We start from the raw sequence: 16330 nt of genomic DNA, 5'->3' as shown, positions 1-16330 counted from the left end.
CCATTAAGTCCGTGCTAACGCTACGGCCACCATTAAGTCCACTGTGATATTTAATTGTTTGAAATCCGATGCTATTCCATGTTTTAGAATGAACATGTCAGTACCCTCATCTGTAGTCGGGTTCCATTAGGACAAACAGAGGTATAAGGAAAACTGATAGCTAAATATGGAATGAACACATGTCAGTACCCTCATCTGTAGTCAAAACATAGTATAAGGAAAACTAATAGCTACATATGGAATGCATTATCCGGTGAACACATGCAGAGAATATGTAAACTTCCCAAATACAACTATCTCTGAATGGTGCAATCACAGAATCACTTATATAATATACAGGTCTGAGCAAAACCAGAGAGATTCTTGCTCTGCACTGTGATGCATATCTGAACAACTATTGCGGGGCAGATATACCTTAGCATGTCTGCACCAAACTCCGGTTTCATTTGAGGGATACACATAAAAACAACCAAACTCCGGTCGTATTTCGTGATATAAATAGAGTACAACAAGAATTAAGAGAGATTCCAATTCCTTGCATCATTTTCAATATATTATAGAAATAGTATAGTGCATGTGTTACGCTACGGTAAAAACCTAAAAATAGTATTTTCCTATGCACATAATTATTTGTATCACTGGTGTATCCATGTCATTGCAAATAATTGTTATTTGTATAGTTATTTTCCTTGTCTCTATACACCATGCTTGCAAAACTGCTGAAAACACTCATCACATCTACACTATTACACATCTCGGTGCGGTGGGTTCTGCTCTCGGTGCCATGAGTTTTGCTCGCGGGTGGAGGTGCCGCAGCAACAGAGACGCGTGGCTCCGAGGGGCCGGCACCGCTCTGCAAGGCCACAATCACGATGGCCCCGGCGCTGCATCCCCGCGTCAGCTGCGACGCTCGCAGCCGGCAGCTGTGATGCGGGGCTCCACGGCGTGGCCATCCTCAGAAGTGAGCCACGGGGAGGCTCAGGCTAGCAAAAAAAATTATACTTTGAACACGATATTCGCAGCACTCCGTTTGTAACCAATCATCAATATTACATGAGTTTTCACAAAGCATAAACAATTAGAATATAAAATTCAAGTTTTGATGTGATAAATATAAATGTCGATGGTTCAACTGCATCTGCAGATCCCCACATTTTTCTAAACACTGCAGTTGCATCTTCAAATCTCCCAGCAATTCCCACATTTCCCTAAACACTGCAGTTCCATCTTCAAATCTCCAAGCAGCACAATAGGCGTCATTAACCATCACCCTGAAGCTTCTCAAATTCCCGCCAAGGAATAAACTAATGGAATTGACTGACCTGGATGCCACTGGACGAGATATTCCTAAGGCCTTGTTTGGATGTAGTTGGATCCTTATGAATCCACATGTGTTGGGGTGGATAAGAGTGGAACTTGAACTAAATTCCACTCCAATCCACCCCAACACATGTGGATTAAGTTGAATCCGATAACATCCAAACAAGGCCTAACTTAGTTTTTGAATAAACCAAAATTTACCTGCAGAGCAGTCAACACCGCAGACATGAGATATTTACCTTGCCTAACTCAGTTTTTGAACATCTGTTTATCTTGCCTTGCTGTTCTCATAATGTTAGGAGAAAACAAAACTTATAAAGGATCACTTAAAGAAGGTTATGTCAGAGTATGGAAAAGTCCAACATGGAAACATAACTGTGTATGGTACTGATACAACATGGAAACATAACTATGTATGGTACGGATAGTATCAAATATCAATATCCAATTTTATGCTTAAAGCATTCAACCCATATGTGAAAGAAATTTGAAACATAAAGTAGTTGAACAAATAAATACCTAGCAAACCATCATAGACATAGTCTGAACTCTAAACACTGAAGGTCTTCCAGTTTGGAAGAATATTACATCTCTTAAAATTATAGGAATGCAAGTTATAATATTCTACAGAAAACATTTCCATCTTACGCAAAGTTAAAAGGAAAAAGTGAACATGCGAAATGCATGCTGCTTTGTAGAAACAACTATAGTATTTAGTGGAGTAAATTTCGGGCAGAGAACATACTGTGCCCCTGGTTTGCCTGGATCAACACCTTGTCATCATCCTCCAACAGACTAAACCTCTGCTTGTTATCCATTTGACTGACTGCACACAATAAAACATAAATTTTCTCATCTAACTGAATAGTATATTGCCCGTGCTAATGCCACGGTGACATTTTAGGTGACGCAAAGTAACAACCAAACGCGGTCTAAAATAAGATAGATTCAAGATTCACAGAAAAAGGAGCAATTCAAACTTACAGGATTATTATATTATTTCATGAAAAATCTCATGCGGTGTAACAGGAAATCTCATGTGAAATATTTATAGACACCTAATTTTCGGTTTTGATCACTTTCTTGTGGCTTCTGCTCCTTCCCAGGTCAACACCGTGTACTTCAACTCGAACGCCTGCAAGTACACCAGAACATGAAAAAAAAAATAGGTGGTTAAGATAGGAGCACATAAGAAATTGCTGAAAAAAACATCTAAATCATCCAATCCCCTACCAAATTTCAGGTACCCAGCGCCACACTTGTTGGAGGGCGCCATACATATGCTGCAAAATCTGTGCGTCAAATATATGATATAAGCTTCTAACCAGGATTGTATTTACTCAAATTTCATCAAGATTGAGCTTTTTTGACCAAAATTTTAACAATCAAACCTCATCTTAATAAGCATAGTGTTGAAAGTGAGATGAAGCTAAGAAACATAATAACTCATCTAACAAAAAGCATAACAAAAAAACTCATCTAATCGCATATTCTATTATTCTTACCATGGTACCAAAAAATCCATGATAAAAGCCCCACCAAGAATACCTTCATTATTAATTTATTTCAGTCTATTTATTGCAAAGCATTATTTGTGCTTCATGAAATTCCCATGTGGAAATGTCGTGCACAAACAAATGATTAGATCAGTCTCTTCCACTTAAGTTTGTGGTCTTCTATGGTGCTTTTTCTTGCCGACGATTTGCCAAGTGCCAACCTTCATCCTTTATCCTCTCTTCTTCCTAAATTATTCCAAATCATGAACTTAATTACCAGCTCTGGTGGTCATTTTAAAAGAAAAGGCTACAAATATGGCTATATTTGCATGAAATCAGTATACAAGGCTCTCGGATATGGCAAAAAAAGCAGTTCTGTTATTGCAATTTATATTATGGAAGATTCTCTAACAAATGTAAACCCTGCAATTAATTTTAGTGCCTTCCCCACCCTATCAGATATTCTTAAACACCAAGTAATATTGTGAAATTGAGAAATATGTACCACCCAAACATTTGGGTCGATCAAACTTACAGATTCATTAATAAAGTATATGCCTACCTTTGTTCAATGTTACCAGATCATTCTTGTAACTTTGCAACTGAAGCAGCAAGCCAGAAACACCATCATGGCAGCTCACAGGAAGACATCCCGAATATGTTAAGATTATCCCTAACAATGACAATATCTTCACACATATTTTCCCTTGGTCCTGTGTGTGTGCTTCAAGACAGGCATATGCCTACAGGATGCAGTATAACATAAAATAGTTCAAGACAGAAAATAGTGAAGTAGAAAATGAAATACTTAAGAAGTTCAAGACAGAAATGCAGGAATAGCTTTCCACAGAGAGTTGTCACCCTTGACTATGGCCATAAATCAAAGGAACTTGCAGAGAAGTATGAAGAGCTATCAGTGCAAAAGAAATGTAGGACACCACTAAAGATGAGAATGGCTCAAATAATTGAAATTAATTCTTAACTCTGAGGAACCCCCCCCCCCCACCCGATATTTGAACTTATAAGCCATGTACTGTATAGGGGTTCACATACTCAAAAAATCTCAATAGAACCCCTGAAATTTACTGCAGTAAATGGATAATACTTGCAACGGTAGAGCTATGACAAGATTTCATAGTGGGGATCTTGAAAATGATACAAGTTGAAAAGGTAATGGTAAAAATCATACCATGCAAGAGAGAACTTAAGAGCAAGAAGAAGAGGCATTCTTACAGCCTTTTCTTCAGGTAGCAAGCCCTCAGTTGCAAGCAAATTTTCTCGAAAGGAAATAAAACCATCACAGCTGGCAAGTGACTACCAAGGAAAGGCCATTGATTTAGCATGAACCCAGGTCGATATGTGCATTGTCACCTCACTTGGCTTTGAGGCCAAGCTCCCGCAGATGGGCATGGTCTTGTTTCCTTCATCTGCCTGCACCATTGCCATGTATTCCTGTTCACAAATATTAAAGCGTGATAAAAATTATCACAGTTGAAATTAGTCTATTTCAGTACACAAAAATTAGAGTCTATTTTCAGTCCGGCGAGAAGAGAGGTCGTGACTCACCTTCACAGCCAGGAAGAGAGGAGCCCTGCTGCAAGAGAGCCCTCAGACTTGAAACCAAGTGATTGAGGACCAGCAACACGTACTCACCACGCTCGCCACAACCTGCAGAAGAGCGGCACATAACGCAAATTAGAGTGATGCCTTGATTATCAATGAATCTGCTAAAAGCCTCAGTCGGCAAGGAGGCATGGGAAGGGAAGTTCACGGGGTCGGTGGCTCTAATCTGCAGAAATTAAATAAAATTGGTATTGTTACCATAAAACTGCAGAAATTAAACATCTATATCAATAAATCGGTATTGTTAAGGATTCATGAATCATATGCCTACATACCCTAAATTCAGATCATAGTTCATTCAAATAAAATTCAAAAAAAATGAAGAGGACCTCATCTGGTGTAGACACGTCAAGGCAGAGGGGATATGTGAAAGGATCAAGATGCCCAAGAGGGGGTGAATTGGGCTAATTCTAAATTTCTTTGCAATAATTAAAACCTACGATTAGCCCAATTAACCCTTTGTGCCTAGAAAGTGTTTCTAATTGTTCTACCGCACAAAGGACTTGCAACCTATGTTCCAATCCTACTCTAGCATGACAATTCTAGGAATGTAAATGACAAGAATTGAATTGCTCAAAGTAAATGCTCAAAGTAAATAGAGAAGGAGGAACACGGCGATGTTTTGCTGAGGTATCGGAGAGTCGCCACTTCCCACTAGTCCTCGTTGGAGCACCCGTGCAAGGGTGTAGCTCAACCTTGATCCGCGCAAGGATCAAGTGCTCTCTACGGGTTGATTCATCGACACTCCGTCACGGTGAATCACCCACAACCGCTCACAACTTGAGTTGGGTCATCCACAAGCTCTCCGGATGATCACCAAGCTCTCAATCACCACCAAGCCATCTAGGTGATGGCGATCACCAAGAGTAACAAGCACGAACTCTCACTTCACCACGACAAGCCTAATGAGAAGGGTGGATGCACACTTTGCTACTCTTGATCTCACTAATGAGGGCTCTCTTTGGGATTCTCAAATCTCAATCACCTCACTAGGACCTTGCTCTTCTTGGCACTCTTTAAGGTGTTTCTTAGCTGTTGGAATGAGCAAAAGTACCCCCACACACGAGTGGAGGTTGTATTTATAACATGAGCTGAAAAACAAACCGTTATGTGCCTCTGCGGGGTGACCGGACGCTCCGGTCATGTTGACCGGACGCTCCGGTCAGTATACCCCGAACTCCAGTGTTTACAGTGTGACCGGACGCTGGTCAGCGTCCGGTCAGCACTGACCGGACGCGTCCGATTGTGATTTTCCCTCTCTGGAAGCTTACTGGAGTCGACCGGACGCTGGCCCTCAGCGTCCGGTCACTTCACCTCTCAGCGTCCGGTCGCACCAGACGATTTCACCTTATTCAAATGAACTGACCGGACTCTGCGCCAGCGTCCGGTCAATCCGAAGCCAGCGTCCGGTCAGTATTTGACCCTCCATTCACTTCCAACTCTCGATCATATGTGAATGAAGTTTGCTTCATTGGATCAAAGGGCTATTTTGGAGCTACCTAGTGCTAGTTTTAACAAGTGTGCACCACACCTAACTCACTAGACTCACCTAGGTCAAGCTACCCGTCCATACCCCCCTTAATAGTACGGCCAAAGGAAAAACAAAGTCCTAAACTACTCTAAGTGTCTCTTCAACTCCAATTTACACTTAGAACTAGTCCATCCTTAACCTTGTCGTCCATCCTTTGAAAACCGAAATGATTTCCATCGTAGGGGCATGACCACCATGATTGCCCAATCGATCTCCATTACCGTGACCTAACTTAATTGCCTCTGCAAAACACATGTTAGTCACAGTAATCACGTATTGTCATTAATCATCGAAACCCAACTAGGGGCCTAGATGCTTTCAATATGACGGCTGCTAGGGTTTGGGGCGACACCCAAACTGCCCGTGCGGGTGCGAGGGAGTTGGGCCGACTCCAGATTGTGGTGGCCGGACATGGAGGAGGGGAAGAAGCGCCTCCAGCCACGGAGGAGGGGAAGAAGCGCCGCCAGCCATGGAGGAGGGAAAGAAGCGCCGCCAGCCACGGAGGAGGGGAAGAAGCGCCTGGCCCTGGTGGCCGGTGGCCGCGCCTGGTGCCCGGCGGCCGTGCCTGGTAGTTCCTCCGCCTCAATGCGGTGATGCCGATGCCGGTTGCTGATGCTATGCCCGTGCTGGTGCTCGATCTGCGCCTCTAGGCCTCCACAGCTCTCTACCCTCAACCTCAAATCCCTCGATGCTCACGATTAGGGTTAGCTGTAGGCAATTGCGTGATTTCCGCGACCTCCTTTCCTTTTGGCTGCGATTGGGGTGGGGGGGAACGCGCGGTATCACACGGAGCGGAGTGAAGACGACCCCAAAAAAAGTCCGCACGAAAAAATAGTCTTACTTTTGTTCTTTTTAGTTGTAGGAGATAAAATGCCATAGGGGTGCTGCTTGTCCTAAATTGTAGTACGAGCCACACATACAGTAGTAACATTTTTTTTATGGAAGCCAAAGTTTTTTCTATTAACATCTCGGCAGTCTAAGGTGATAACGACCGACCTTCAATTCCGGACCAAAAGCAACAACCTTCAACTCTCGTTTAGCACAACTCCCATGCTTGCATGCATGCATTGCATGTCGTCGTCCCAAGGGAAACTAATAAAAGAACAGCAAATGGGACATGCATGTATGGGAGCACAAATTAATGATATACGGCACGTAGAGGCGCCGGCCACTTTTAGCATATTGCCTATCACTACGGGAGAAGCAAAATTTGTCGAGTGCCGCATGCTTTGCCGAATGCCGAAAATAGGGCACTCGGCAAAGCCACTCTTTGCCGAGTGTTGCACTCGGCAAAGAGTGGCTTTGCCGAGTGCCGCGGCGTGCCCGGCGCTCGGCAAAGCACGTCACTCGGCGAAGGCACTCTTTGCCGAGCGCAACACTCGGCAAAGAGCGCACTCGGCAAAATGCCCGTCAGTTGCCCGCCTACCCCGCTCACGCCGTTACCATCTTTAAAAAACATGTTTACCGAGCGTATAACCTGACACTCGGCGAAGAGGCCCTTTGCCGAGTACTGCGGCCTAGCACTCGGCAAAGGTCCTCTTTGCCGAGTGTCAGGCATGGCACTCGGCAAAGTATTTTTGTTTTTTTTTTAATTTTGATTTTAAATTTTTTTGTAGACCTTATCTATTGTTTACAAGCACATGTTAAAATTTGGGACTTTTTTATAACTTTTTGCTATATTTCTTGAATTAATTTTGTTTACTTGCATTTTTTCTGAAAAAGTAAATTTGTACTGCAGGTGCATGAAATAATGAAATGTAGCCATTCAAAAAATGATAGTCATGTTGTAGAGTGTATTTTGAGGCCGTATGCAGGAACTCACCCAAAATTTTGAACGCCTTGTTCGCCAAACATGACGACCCGCTTGTGGTCGGAGTGTATTTAAATTATAGAAAATGTAAACGAAGTCCGAAATTTACGAAACTTGTCGAGGTGTCGTGTGATCGCATGTGAAGGCTATGATAAAAATTTGAGAAGGTTTCGAGCAAGTTGTGATGTCGGATGGCTAAAACCCAGACATCTCCACATGCGATGTCGTGTGATCGCATGTGGAGATGTCTGGGTTTTAGGCATCCAACGTCGCAACTTGCTCGAAACCTTCTCAAATTTTTATCATAGCCTCCACATGCGATCACACGACACCTCGACAAGTTTCGTGAATTTCATACTTCATTTGCATTTTCTATAATTTAAATACACTCTGACCACAAGTGGGTCGTCATGTTTGGCGAACAAGGCGTTCAAAATTTTGGGTGAGTTCCTGCATACGGCCTCAAAATACACTCTACAACATGACTATCATTTTTTGAATGGCTACATTTCATTATTTCATGCACCTGCAGTTCAAATTTACTTTTTTAGAAAAAAAATGCAAGTAAACAAAATTAATTCAAGAAATATAGCAAAAAGTTATAAAAAGGTCCCAAATTTTAACATGTGCTTGTAAACAATAGATAAGGTCTACAAAAAAATTGAAATCAAAATTAAAAAAAACAAAAATACTTTGCCGAGTGCCATGCCTAACACTCGGCAAAGAGAGCTTTTGCCGAGTGCCTGGCCGCAGCACTCGGCAAAGGATATTTTGAAAAAAAAACCTTCTGGAATAAGGGCCCACGGCCCATCCTCCTCCAACCCTTCCCTTTGCCGAGTGCCAGGCCGCAGCACTCGGCAAAGAATATTTCGAAAAAAAAACCTCTAGAATAAGGGCCCACGACCCATCCTCCTCCAACCCTTCCTCATTCACGCTTGCCCCTCACCCGCACCAGCGCCGCCGCCGCCATTCCCGCCGCCGCACCGGCCGCCGCGCCCCACGCCGCCCTGGCCCGCGCCCCCACACCCCGCGTTCCCCCGCCCACGCCGCCGCGCCCCACGCCGCCCGGCCTCGCCGCCCCAGCCCACGCCGCCGTGCCCCACGCCGCCCCTCGGCGGCCGGCCCCACCCCTGGGCCACCACCCGTGCCCTCCAGCCCCTGCCCCCACGCCGCCCCGGCGACGCCCCGGCCCCACACCGCCCCTCGGTGGCCATCCCTGTAGAGAGGAGGAGGAGGCCGACCGCGGTGCCCTGCCCCCGGCCTGGCCGTCCCTGCAGAGAGGAGGAGGAGGGGAGAAAGAGAAGGGGAGGAGGAGAAGGGAGGTGGGAGGAGAAGGAGAAGGGAGAAGGAAGAAGGAGAAGGGAGGAGGAAGAAGGAGAAGGGAGGAGGAGGAAGAAGAAGAAGGAGAAGGGAGGAAGGAGGAAGAAGAAGAAGGAGGAGGAAGAAGAAGGAGAAGGGGGGGAGGAGGAGACGGACCTCGGTCCAACGACCGTTCACGCCGTTCGTCGACGACGTTCGTCCACTCCATCGTCTGTCCACTCCGTCGTCCCCACACATCGTCGTTCGTCCACGCCGTTGTCCCCATCCCTCGCCGAAGAAAAGGTAAAGGCTCCGGGGGTGTCGGCCTTGGTGCCGTTTATGTGTTGACGGCCTTCGTGCTGGGTTTGTGTATGTGTGGGCCATCGTGCCCCAAATGTGGACGTCGGCCATTGTGCCGGCTTTTTCTTGTAGGTTTTGGAAACCTCCCCATACAGGGGAGGTTCTACAGAATTTTTCAAGTAATAGTGATGTATTTCTTCTTTTGCAGAGTAGGAGCTATCGGAGGGGACCCGGAGCACCTCGGCAATCCCGATCGTCTTCGTCGGCGCTACGGTCGTGCCTGCACTGCTTCGTCGCGCCACTGTGCCGCTAGCCTTTCTCCACCACCACCCTAGGTATAATGGACCTCTCTTGCTTACAGTTGTCGTACGTAACCCAGTTAGGCGTCTCCCATCCGAAACAGATACAGTTGGAGGTATGCGGATCTTTGCATATCTATGACCATATCTGTTTTGGATTGTCCATGTTTTTTGGACATTCCGCGGATGCGTAGATGGGTTAGTTTCCATGTTCTGCTCGGATCCGAGATGGAGTTTTGGCACCACCTCCATGTTGTTCTTCGGATACACACTCTCCCTTCTAGGATGTGTATCGGGAGAACAGCGGGGAGGTGCTGTCGAAATTCTGTCTCAAATCAGAGTAGAGCATGGAAACTAACCTCATCTATGCATCTGCGGGTGGGATTAGGACCTATCCTCACCTATTAAACAGCAGGCACGCGCGTGCAGATGCAACAGGGAGAACCGTGTGTATATGATATTGCTCCGTTATGTGTATATGCTAGAGGATGGAGAACTATGAGTGGATGTACATGGGACGCCCAAGTCAGGCTCAAATCACCCGTGAATGGATGGATAAGACCGAGAAATTCTTGGACCATGCATTTAAGGAAGCTAAGGGAGCGAGAGACACGTTCTGTCCCTGCAGCGATTGTGAAAACAAGAAAAGAAAAATAAGGGAAGTCATGATGAAGCATCTTTGCAAGTTTGGATTTATGCCAAACTATACCCGGTGGGTGTACCATGGTGAAGCCTATCGTCCTAGAGAGGAGGTCGTGAGACGACGCTTGGAGGCATTTGATGGTGATGGTGGGGTAGAAGGATGGTTAGGTGACTATGAGGATGCGATGTTCGCTGAAAGACCTCCGGAGGTCGAGCAGGAGGATGAGGAGGAGCCAAAGCCAAGCGCTAAGGCATTCTTGGCCATGTTGGAATCGGCATAGAAGTTCCTACATGAGAAGACAACGGTTTCTCAACTGGATGCCATTGGGCGCCTACTGGGGTTGAAGTCCCAGCACAACATGACTCGAGCCTGCTTCGATGCTATGATGGCAATTATTGGGGATTTGCTTCCGGAGGGTCATCATCTACCGAGCAGCTTGTACGAGTCAACGAGACTCCTTCGGGCACTGAAGATGCCGTATGAGCAGATACATTGTTGTTCGAAGGGGTGCGTCCTATTTAGGAAAGATCACAAGGATGCAAAGTACTGTCCAAAGTGTAAATCCTCTAGGTATGTGGAGGTAGACAAAGGTGATGGCAAGAAGGAGCAGAATGAAGGGATCCCCATGAAAGTCCTACGATACCTTTCGATCATACCGAGTCTCCAACGGCTATTCATGTCCGAGGAGTCCGCGAAATAGATGACATGGCACAAGAATGGCGTTCGATACAATCCTGACAAGATGGTACATCCAGCATATGGTGAAGCATGGAAAAGCTTTAATGGCAACCATCGTGGCAAAGATGAAGACGCCCGTAATGTACGTATTGCACTGGCAACGGATGGGTTCAATCCTTATGGAATGATGTCGGCCCCATACACTTGTTGGCCCGTGTTTGCTCTCCCCCTCAATCTCCCCCCGGGGCCCTACTTCAACGGCAACACATATTCTTGATGTTGATAATTCCTGGACACCCAGGAAACTAAATGGGTGTGTACATGGAGCCGGTTTATGATGAATTGATCAAGGTTTGGAATGAAGGCGTATGGACTTACGACCGAGCTACAAAGATGAACTTCAAAATGTATGTTTGGTACTTGTACTCCATGCATGACTTCCTGGTGTATGGGATATTCACCGGCTGGTGTGTCCACGGGAAGTTTCCATGCCCGATGTGCAAGGCAGCTCTACAGTTCATTTGGTTGAAGAAGGGTGGCAAGTTCTCGTCGTTTGACAAGCATTGGCAGTTCCTCCCTCTTGACCATCCATTTAGAGAAGACACCAAGAACTTCACGAAAGGTGTCACGGTGACCGACCCTGCACCTCAGAAGATGACTGGTGGCCAGGTTCATGCTCAGATAGATGCTCTTGTGGTCCCGACATAGAAAGATAATCCAAAGAAGGGTAAAAGAAAGAAAGTTAATCCAAAGAAAGATAATCCAAACAAAGATCGCTTTGTGGGCTATGGTATGGAACATATGTGGACTCATAAGTCGGGATTGGAGAGGCTTCCCTATTTTGATGACCTTCTCCTTCCACATAACATAGATGTAATGCACACTGAGAAGAATGTCGCCGAAGCACTTTGGGCAACACTCGTGGACATTTCTGACAAGACAAAGGATAACCCTAAGCCTAGAGTAGACATGGCAACACTATGCGACAGACCAAAGCTACAGATACTGCCTCCAAGAGACGGCAAACCATGGAATAGGCCTAAGGCCGATTACGTCTTGGAAAAGAAGCACAGGACGGAAATAATATAATGGATGCAGACGTTAAGTTTCCCTGATGGGTTTGCAGCGAATCTGAGGAGGGGAGCGAACCTAGATACTAGCCGAGTGTTAGGGATGAAGAGTCATGACTTCCACATATGGATTGAGCGGCTTCTTCCATCGATGGTTCATGGCTACATCCCTGAGAATGTCTGGAAGGTGCTGGCAGAGTTGAGCTTTTTCTTCCGCCAGCTTTGTGCCAAGGAGATCTCTCTGAAAGTGGTTGAGGAGTTGGAAAAAATGGCACCCAAGTTGCTCTGTGAGTTGGAGAAGATCTTTCCACCTGGCTTTTTCTTGTCGATGCAGCATTTGATTTTGCACCTCCCGAACGAGGTCCGAATGGGGGGCCCGTGCAGAACCGTTGGTGCCATCCAATCGAGAGATGTCTAAAACTGTTTTCCAGAAATGTGGAAACAAAGGCAGGATTGAGGCTTCCATAGCAGAGGCATTCATTCGTGAGGAGGTGTCAAACTTCACAACATTATACTATAGTGACAACCTTCCTAGCGTGCATAATCCACCCCCTCATTACAACGAGGACGAAAATGAATCGACCCTCAGCCTATTCAAAGGGCAACGCGGGAGATCAAGTGGAGCATCCAAAAAGTTCTTGACCAATGAAGAGTGGCGCAAGATCATGCTCTACGTGTTGACGAACCTTGACGAAGTCGACAAGTATCAGAGGTAAATTCTCAATGAACTTGTTACATAGCCAGTCATCTTTTCTGCATCCAACAACCTTGTTCCTTGTCGATGCAAGGAATTTTTTGACCAATACTGGCATCATCCAAGGCCACCTTCTGACCATGAACGAGAGACCCTTCTTGAACATGGTTTGCCTGATTTCATTACATGGTTCCAAAGAAAGGTACCTTTTGACCAACTTAGCTCGTTCCAAGTTTGGCGTTCCTAGTTACCTAATTTCATTTCTCTCCTGCTTTACCTTGCAGTGCCAAAGTGATTTGTCTATAAGTGCCGAATTACGATAAGTGGGTAAAGGCTTTGACTATAAGGTATCATCATTTAACGCTTATGACGTGAATGGATATCGCTTTCACACAACAAGCTACGAGAAGAGTCGGCCCAATGCAAAGACCACGAATACCGGAGTATATACGCTCGGAGTAGTTACGCCCGGCGCTGAGCAGGAGGACTATTATGGCACAGTTGAAGAAATATACGAGCTCCAATACCATGGTGAAAAAGCACCTAGGCTAGTCATATTCAAATGCCAGTCGTTTAATCCTGCAGTATCAAAAAAGTCCCCTAAACTTGGGATAGTCGAAACTAGACAGGATTCCTTCTATCCAGGAGATGATGTCTATATTGTGGCTCAACAAGCCAGGCAAGTTTATTATTGTCCATATGCTTGCAAAACCGACCCACGTCTTCAGGGTTGGTATATTGTGCACAAGGTATCACCACATGGTAAATTACCTCGCCCAAACGATGATGATTACAACTTGAACCCACCCACGCATGATGACAGGGAGTTCTATCAACAAGACGAGGGGCTACCAGGGATGCTTGAGATAGACTTAAAAGGAGAGATTGAAATGGAAGTAGACGAGGAATGGGTTGTTGACGAGGAAGCTGCAGATGAGGTGCATGATCCGAGAGACTTGAAAATGATTGACAGACTACAACTAGGCAACGACAGCGATGAGGATGAGGCTGTTGATGATTTGGAGGCTCTTGATAGTGATGACGATACCTATCGTTCAGATAATCCCGATCATGAAGAATATTAGAAATACATGTAATACTATGTTATTTTGTAATTACATTTTCTTTTTTTTTGCACACCTTGCTAAGTACTTCTCGTTTATCTTGACTAATACTAGTTTATTCTTTTTAATTGCAGGTGATGGGGCCCACTAGGAGGAGCTGTCACTCGACTTACATGAGATCGAGGGACACGCCACAGGCTGAGGAGACGGAGGAAGAGGCAGAGACATCACAGAGGCAGAGGAGGCCGAGGGGCAGGCCTAGGCGGGAGCCATCGACTGACCACGAGCGCGGCTCCTCACGCTCTTCTAGGGACGACGACAGCCCTCTGCCCACGGTGGGCGAGGAGGCGGCTCCACAGATGTATGATGAGGAGGTGGTTCCGCACACGTCCGAGGAGGGGGCAGGGGGTTCGACTTCCTCTGTAGCCTCCAAACCCTACTTGTGAGGTCCTAGCCAGCTCCCGAAGCGACCGATTCCTCCTCACCGCTGCCCACTGATTGCACCCGAGGGGGATAAGTAAGTAACTTCATATGTTCTTCATTTGATATGTTGAAAATGATAATAAGAGCTAATAATAACTATTGTTAACCACTTGTGCAGGAACTGGATGCTTGTGGAGGAGGGAATCAAGGCTCGCAATGTCAATGGGATCCTGGGACTTCTGTGCAGGGAACACTTCCCTGGCCTGGTGTGGATGTCAGAGGATGAGGACCCAGTGGTACCCTCGTTCGACCAGTATGCCCTCGTCGTCACCGACACTGAGCTTAGAAACTTGGTGGATCGGGTGATTCAGGAGTTGTGGGTAAGCCTTTCTCACACTACGGCCCTCAATTCATTGCATTCAATGCACATTCTTTAAACAAAATAATGGATACCTCATGTCTTTATGCAGGACTTCTTCAGATGCCAGCTGGGATAGGAGGATAGGGCGTATCAGGTGGCTTACGCTTCCTGTAAAAGGCGTGTCTCGGACTTGTATTACGAGGCCCGCCTCCAGGCGCACAGAGACTACAACGCCACCTTCCGTAATAGAAGAATCAACAAGACACAGGCAAGAAGGGAGACAGAGGTTCTTACCAGGGAGCAGTACCTACAGGTAAATAGAAAACATCTCCTATTGATTTCTTATGAGATTAACTATGCCTAATTTGATCTTATGATGGCTTGTAGGTGATTCCAAACTGGTGCGCCACCGACCCCGATTGCTGGGCTGCTATAGTGGACAAATGGTTGGACGCGGACTGGCAGAGGGCGCACCAAGAGAAAAGCGAGCACCGTATGATGATGCCAGGTGTACCTCACCATCAGGGCAGCGCCAGCCTCAGCAAGTATGCGAAGACATATGTAAGTCTCCACCATTTGTCTTATCTAGCCGTGCTCAGTTTTGTATTATTTCTTACCACATGTTGTTGTCTTTCTCGCAGTCGGCGGCGCACGGTGGCCATCCAATTGGCCAACTCACGGCGTATGCTCTGGCCCACATGGGCCCGGCAAAGTCCAACATCGAGTACAACCCGGTTGCGGGCCTAGAGGCGTACACCAACTCCAGCGTCCACACCCGCCTCACTTCTTACACGGAGGCGGCAAGGTCAGTCCACGGGCCCGACTACGATCCGAGGATCGAGGAGCGCCTTTATCCTAAGCTCGTGATGAGGGTGGGGGAAGGCAAGAAGCATGGGCGTTTCTAGATTGGTGATGGCATCCTCGACATGGGCTCTACTCCTCCTCTCCAGCACCTCCAGGTAGCGAGCATGAGCTCTAGCGTGCCCATAAGGCAACGACCGTCATCGGTGGCGGCACTCCAGGTAAGTATTCCAGTTTCATTCGTCATTCTTTGTCATTTACATTCCTTAGCTATGCATTATTGAAACATTGGTGTTAAATGTTGCAGGCCAAGCTGCAGCAACTTCGGTCCCAGTAGGAGGCCCAGCTGGCTGAGCGGGAGGCCGAGCGTCAGAGGCTATAAGCTTTGGAGGCCCAGCAAGCAGGTTTGCTCTAGTTCGTGCAACAACTTGGGCTGCAACAAGGTTGGGAGATCCCAACCAACCTGCTTGCACCACCACCACATCGTCCAGATTCTAGTCCGGTGAGTATGAGTACGGATGCTTTACTTTCTATGCTCATGCTTAGTGTCAAACCTAGTGATGGCCTTCGTGTCGGATTTGTTGATGTGTGGGCCTTCGTGCCGGGTTTGTTGATGTGTCGGCCTTCGTGCCAGAAATGTGGTTGTCGGCCTTCGTGCTGACGTTTTTCTTGCAGGTTTTAGAAACCTCCCCGTGCAGGGGAGGTGCTGCCGAAATTTTCAACTTTTCTTTAAACTGCTTACATTTTTATCTTGTCACTCACGTGCTATCTCTTCTCTTTTGTGCAGCATCAATCGGGGGCGGCGTCGAACCATCTCGGAGGGTCGCCGGCATCACAAGTTGGGGCGTCGCAACCCTCACATTCGCCGTGAGCCGCTTCCGGAGTCGGTTTTATGTAGGCATGCCTTTATGTATTGAA

The 16330-nt window shown here is 46.4% G+C and overlaps 1 long non-coding RNA gene across 1 annotated transcript; it reads right to left on the bottom strand.

Annotated features, from left to right (window-relative positions):
• Positions 1 to 1466: 1466 nt before the first annotated feature.
• Positions 1467 to 2687, bottom strand: LOC136482791 (uncharacterized). Its single transcript, XR_010765203.1, has 3 exons — positions 2554 to 2687; positions 2379 to 2455; positions 1467 to 2146 (listed from the first exon to the last, which is right to left on the bottom strand). It is a non-coding gene; the product is annotated as an uncharacterized lncRNA (long non-coding RNA).
• Between the last annotated feature and the right edge of the window lie 13643 nt (positions 2688 to 16330).

Source organism: Miscanthus floridulus, chromosome 9 (assembly GCF_019320115.1).
Source record: "Miscanthus floridulus cultivar M001 chromosome 9, ASM1932011v1, whole genome shotgun sequence".
Classification (NCBI taxonomy): domain Eukaryota; kingdom Viridiplantae; phylum Streptophyta; class Magnoliopsida; order Poales; family Poaceae; genus Miscanthus; species Miscanthus floridulus.
The sequence above is the reverse complement of the archived record's forward strand: the minus strand, read 5'-3'. Positions and strand labels throughout refer to the sequence as shown.